Source organism: Fukomys damarensis, unplaced genomic scaffold (assembly GCF_012274545.1).
Source record: "Fukomys damarensis isolate Sample0158 unplaced genomic scaffold, DMR_v1.0_HiC HiC_scaffold_21, whole genome shotgun sequence".
In the NCBI taxonomy this organism is placed as follows: domain Eukaryota; kingdom Metazoa; phylum Chordata; class Mammalia; order Rodentia; family Bathyergidae; genus Fukomys; species Fukomys damarensis.
The window spans coordinates 10,818,851-10,824,659 of NW_022900933.1; the positions used below are offsets into that span (position 1 = coordinate 10,818,851).

At 45.4% G+C, this 5,809-nt stretch overlaps 1 non-coding gene across 1 annotated transcript; it reads left to right on the plus strand.

The window, feature by feature from the left end:
* The first annotated feature begins 3,173 nt into the window (after positions 1 to 3,173).
* Positions 3,174 to 3,280, plus strand: LOC117287207. The gene has a single exon (XR_004518406.1). It is a non-coding gene; the product is annotated as a U6 spliceosomal RNA (small nuclear RNA).
* The last annotated feature ends 2,529 nt before the right edge of the window (positions 3,281 to 5,809 follow it).

The following is a 5,809-nucleotide window of genomic DNA, read 5'->3' on the forward strand; positions in this document are numbered from 1 at the left end:
TCATCAGAAAGAAAATGCAGTGGATAAGGCTGTGCAGGACTCATGAATACCTTGAGTCTGAACATGAAGAACTTCCGATTCGGTGACCATGGGAATTCATCCGTAAAGCATTAACACACGGATGTGTGATTAGTGCAGCTTTATAAGACTAGCAGTAAATTAAGAGGAAAAGGTCAAAGCTTATGAAACCAAAGTCAGAATATGAACACACACTGAAGCCACACCACTCCATACCCCGAAGTGTGGGTTTCAACACAGAGGCTGTAAATCTTTGGGGGTTCAGGGGTGAGTAGGAAGTGTGGGAATCACGGGGAGAGCCCTGTCCTGCCCACTCACCTCACCCACCACCCCCACTCGGCGGCTCTCATTTCCAGCTCAGCGGTCAAGCCAGGTGCACTCAGATTTAAAAGAATTTCTGCCCTGCAGATTATAAACCACACTCCAAGCTGGTCACCTCCCCTCTGTGCCTCCTTTTGCCAGGATACAGGAGTTTAGTCGTCTGAGGGGGACAAAGGAGCATTGTTAAGACTAGCCTGGTTCTGAGAAGCCTTTGCAACTGAAGCTTTTATGCTGCTATCTAAGCCATTCCCCCCAGGGGACAGTGTGTGCCTGTCCCAACTTCACATAGATTCAAAGAGAAATTTCAGCCCAACACAGCAATTGCAGAAAGGTATCTTGGGCCTTGGCGACAGGTGAAGAATTTCTATCACAACATACCTTCCAAGCACCAATCCCTGGTCCCACTAGGTCCCGGGATGGGGTCAAGTGGAAAAAAAACTTTCTTTATGTAGATCTGAGCCAAAAGATTTCTCCCATTGGAGCTGACTGACAGGCGGCCTAGCTGGAGCCACTAGGGTGTAAACTGCATCACAGAAAGTAGGGTAAAATCTGTCTCTCCTCTCTTTACCCTCCATGTCCTGGCCCTTTTAGAACTCTGTGCTCTGCAGAAAAGGCTGCATAAACTGAAGGACTTAATGACCCCAGGGATACTATCTTGCCTGGGGAATTATTTGAGGTGTTCCATTAGTCTTCGATGCCAATTAATTAATTAACAAATGCATATTTAGTGTCATACCTAGTACTGTGCTATTTTGAGACCCGGGTGCCTGGTTTCAAGGAACTCGTTCCTTTCAACAACCATTATTGCACAATGCACTATGCTACGGAGTAGGGTCCTACAGGTAAGAAAGACTGAGACCCACACGTGTGGACATGAGAACGGCACAGGATGGTCTATGACAAAGCATTGTCAAAAAACAACAACAACAACAAACCAAAAAAAACAAAGCATTGTCCATGCTTCAAGTGACAGCTCAGTGGTGCTGAGAATCAAAGCCAATGCCGTGTGCATGCTTGGTAACCACTCTACCACTGAGCTACAATCCTGGCCCTCAAGTGACTGCTTTAAATTCTGCCCTTCGAAGGAAGTGGAAGGTCTGTGATTATTTGTATTCTACAGTGGGGCTGATTCCAGAGTCAGGTCTATCTCTACCATACTTTATTTGTAAACTCTCTGTCTTTGGCTCAACTTTAAGTATTTGTGAATTCATACACTCCTTTCGGTCAAAATTCCTGCCTCTCTTGCCCACAGTTTAGGTCAAGATCAGCTTTCTCTTTGCCTTCAGCCAAGTACAGATGTGGAAAAGTGACATCTTTGATGGGATGTGTTTCACCTCCCTGGGCAATAATATCAGGTATCTAGAGCTGTGATCTCCTGGGGAACACTGTAGAGGACCCTGGGTCAGAGAGAGGAGAGTGGTGGGGTTTCAGTAACCCAAAGAGGAGCGCAGAGGAGATAGGCACTTGTTCTGGATACACAGATCTGTGTTCAGGGTGCAGAGGCTAAGGGAGCTCGTTGCTCAGGGGCCCATCCTGACCCTATAAGTTCCCCATAGTTGTATGATGAGAAATGAATACTCAGTTACACCCTTGGGCTTTTACTGTTTAAATCCAAACTCGTGTTGTAGGAAGACAATGGCTGACCCTTGCCTTGTTGATGAGCTCTAAGAGCATCGGAGGAAAGGTCGTGAGGGTCTGTGGTGAAGTTAGGAGTGCGGAGGAACATGGGTAGCTTTGGAGGGGTGAGAAGGAGAGAGGGAGAAAGACAAACTGGGGGGCTTCTTCCTTGAAATCAGTCACCATACTGTTCCCACCCAGAACCTCAGGCCACCAGGCCTCTGGACTACGCCCAACTAGCTTCATGTTCCTTCTTTGCTCTAGTGGAGAGAACTGATGAAAATGTCATTTCCCCGCAGGATGTGAAGCGGGCTTGAATCAGAAGTAAGGGCTCAACTTAACTCTGTCCCCAGACTTGTGTCTGCTCCTTCAAGACCTGGGCAACTGCCAGACCACAAGAGCATACTGTATAATAGGAATCCGGTAATGCTCTTATGGTCACAGCTTAATTGCTTTGAAGAGATAACAGGGATCCACATAGCATCAAAGCATGTGGGTCTCCTCGGACCTGAACATTGATCCTCACCTCTCTACACCTAGCCCCAGTATATTAACCAGCTAGATGCAAGACTCAAAGAGTTGGCACGAAACTGGAAGGGTGTGTGATTATGGAGGCATATTCTGGGTTTTGGACTGACAAAGATTGTGGCTTTATTGAATCACTTCTCAACTTTCCCAAATCTCAGCTTTCTTCCTTACTCATGAGATCAATACTTTAAAAACATTTTAATAGCTTTGTTAGAAAAAACGATTCATACTCCTTGTAAAATGTTTATATAATATAGAAAAGAACAAAGCAGAATCTAAAAACATGGTATCAAATTTCTACACTCAAAGATAAAAACTCTAATTGGGGGGGAAAGACCTGCCTATGTTTATATACATATTGTTAATGTTTATAGTTTCATATAAAATAAATAATGTTCTACATACTTTTCTTGAACTGTTTCGTTTGATGTTAAGTAGTGAATATCTTTCCATCTCAATAAATATAATTCTTCATCTTAAAGTATAATACCTCACTAATTAGGTCCTAATTGATGGACACTTAAGTTATATCCTTTTGCCTTGTATTTTGCTATTATTGCTGCTATATATTTTGGAGGTATCCTTCATCTTTTTCCTAACATCGCTTGTGAGAAATATTCAGAGACACAGCTCAAGAAAGGACACGGAATCACAGAATTCCATGAGAAGTAGGGATTTGGAGTGGAGAGGACCACATCGAAATTTCAGTCATGTGCTGAAAGTGGAACTCTACGAGGATTAGCATGGCCCCTGCACAAGGATGGCATGCAGATTTCTTTAATAAATAGAAGAATAAAGGAGAGGTTATAGGAAGCTATACGGTAGGCCCTTGAAGACAGGGTAGGGAGTCAGGAGGGGAAGGAAGTGGTTGGGAGGGTAAAGGGTTTGAAAATAATCCAGATAGCTATATGCATGTTCCAATTCCCCCAAACAAACATCACCATTCTGTTACAAATATACACTAGTAAAAACATTTTCAATGACCTTCACCTCCATAAAGGGTTTACAGTCTTATATGCATTACCACTGGCTTGAGGGGCAAGTATAGTTAGGGAAATTTATTTTAAATATTGCAGTGGGTTTATTGCAACACTTACAATGTTGCTTCCCATAAGGACCATGTTTTTCTCAGGAGAATCTTTTGTTTCAGAGATTCTGGGTCCACACAAGTTTGACAGCCTGTGCCCAGGAAATTCATGCATTCACAATCAGACCACTCCAGAAGCCATCTGAGAGTTCCCCCGTTGGCCACTGTGTTGTGTGTGGAAGGAACAACTACCCTGGTGGCTCCAGAGCAGTGTCTCTTGGAGGTACAGATACCTGCTGTTCTGCTCCACTCTCTTCTTGTATAAGAGACCCATCACCTTTAGCTGACTCCTTGGGGTGGGCCCATTTTGAAAAGGGAAGCAGACTTGTATTCATCTTCTAGACCTAGAGCAAGGAGTTCAGAAGCTAGAAATGCAGAAATTCCTTCTCGAAAGATGCACAGCCCACACCAGCCCTGTGAGAACTCCAAACCTCACTTCTACCTGAGCAAAGCCCCCGACACGGTACAGAGTCCAGTAGTCTGGCTTCCATCACTGAATCCAGTGGCAGAGCAAGATGATGCCTTGCCAGAAGCTCGGAGTTTGTTTTTGAGACAGTCTTGCTATGTATTCCAGACTGAACTCACTGTGTAGCCCAAGCTGGCCTTGAACTCAAGATGATCCTCTTGCCTCAGCCTTCCCAGTGCTAGGAATAGAGGCGTGTACCACCGGGCCCAGCCTGTTTGGACTTTGTGCAGAAATATCCTCCTCCTGTCTCCTGCCTGTGTCACGTGGTTACATGACAGGTCTGCCTGGAAAGTGTCCAGTTGATAGTTTTGCATGGTGTTTTAGGTCTTGTGTTTCCCATAGAAGTAGAAGGCACACATTGTTTCAAGCTAGAAGCCTGGACTAAGAGGGCAGAGTATTTGTTTCATTTTTCCCTACTCTACCCAGTCTTTTTAATTTGGAAGGGCAAAGGAACTGGGGCTTGAACCCAGGGCCTTTGCACTGAGTGACATCCTTACCTTTTTTAAAATTTTGAGACAGGGTTTAGCGTGTTGCTAAGTGGCCTAGGCATGTGTTTGAACTTGAGATCCTCCTACACCCAGCCTTTACCAGAAACTATACAAAGTTGAACAGGAACAAGACACGTATAGCTTACATCCTCATTAACCACTTCATTTCCAGGTGACCAAACAAGCATGGGCCCTAGATGCGACTGGGCTGTGCACTTCAAGAAACCAAGCCGGCTGTCCTGAACACTAGATGGCGCTGAGAGCTAGCCTCCCGGCTCCTGCAGGTCACGACCAGGCCTTGAAGAGGGAGGACTGGTTAAATCGTCCGAACTAATCCCCTTTCACAAAGGGAGCTGGCAGAGAAAGCATTCTGAGGAGGGTGAGCCCTGATGCTCCTCCTAAAAACTCTGCCTGAGTGCAATGGACCGGAAGCCCAGCAAGGCCAAGTCCTGACGGGTCACAGGAGACGAGACATACTGGGTCTAGGCTAAGCCACCGCCAGACAGGAGGCTGCTGGGGCCGGTTCTCGTTCTCGGGAGGCAGAACCACTGAGCTAAATCCCCGCCCATAAGGCCTGTCCTCTTGTCCCTGCCTTTTGATTCGCTTCTTCCCTTCCCTGGGGGTACTGGAGTACTTGGCTCATCACTGCAGCCCCTCGCTGGAAGGCAACCTGCAAGGACCTCGGGCCTCGGGCAAGCAGGCCCAAAGCACAAAATAAAAGCTTAGCCAGGCCCCCTGGCTTATGAGAGCCTCAGTTTACTCACTTAGAAAAGGAAGATAAAAATAACTGTAGACCCAGAGAACTGTGAGAATTAAGATCATTCATGTGAGATCATTCCTTATAAAATGTTTTTCTATTTCTTTTAAAATCTTTGTTTCTTTCTTTTCCTTTTCTAAAACAGGGTTTCACTATGCAGGCCAGACTGGCCTTCAGCTTGTGATCTTCCTCCCTCACCCTCTGAAGTGGTAAGATCTGTCATCTTATTTTTTTTTCTATCTAATTTCTCATAAAACATATAGTAGATTCCTCGAACATAGTGAGCCCTTAATAAATATCGGCTTTAAACATTTTGTTTTTCAGTGAAATTAGACAAATTCCATTTGTTCTCAGTGGAGTGACTGGCTGTGGCCCGGGAATGTTTGGTGACACTGCTTCTATTCCTATCTAGCAGTTGTCACACCAGCCGACTATGTACTTCGCACCCAGGAACACCCCTTTTCCTGAATCATGGCCCTCAGGAAGTGTCCATCACCTTTCTGTCCACAGGCATCCATGAAGGCCTT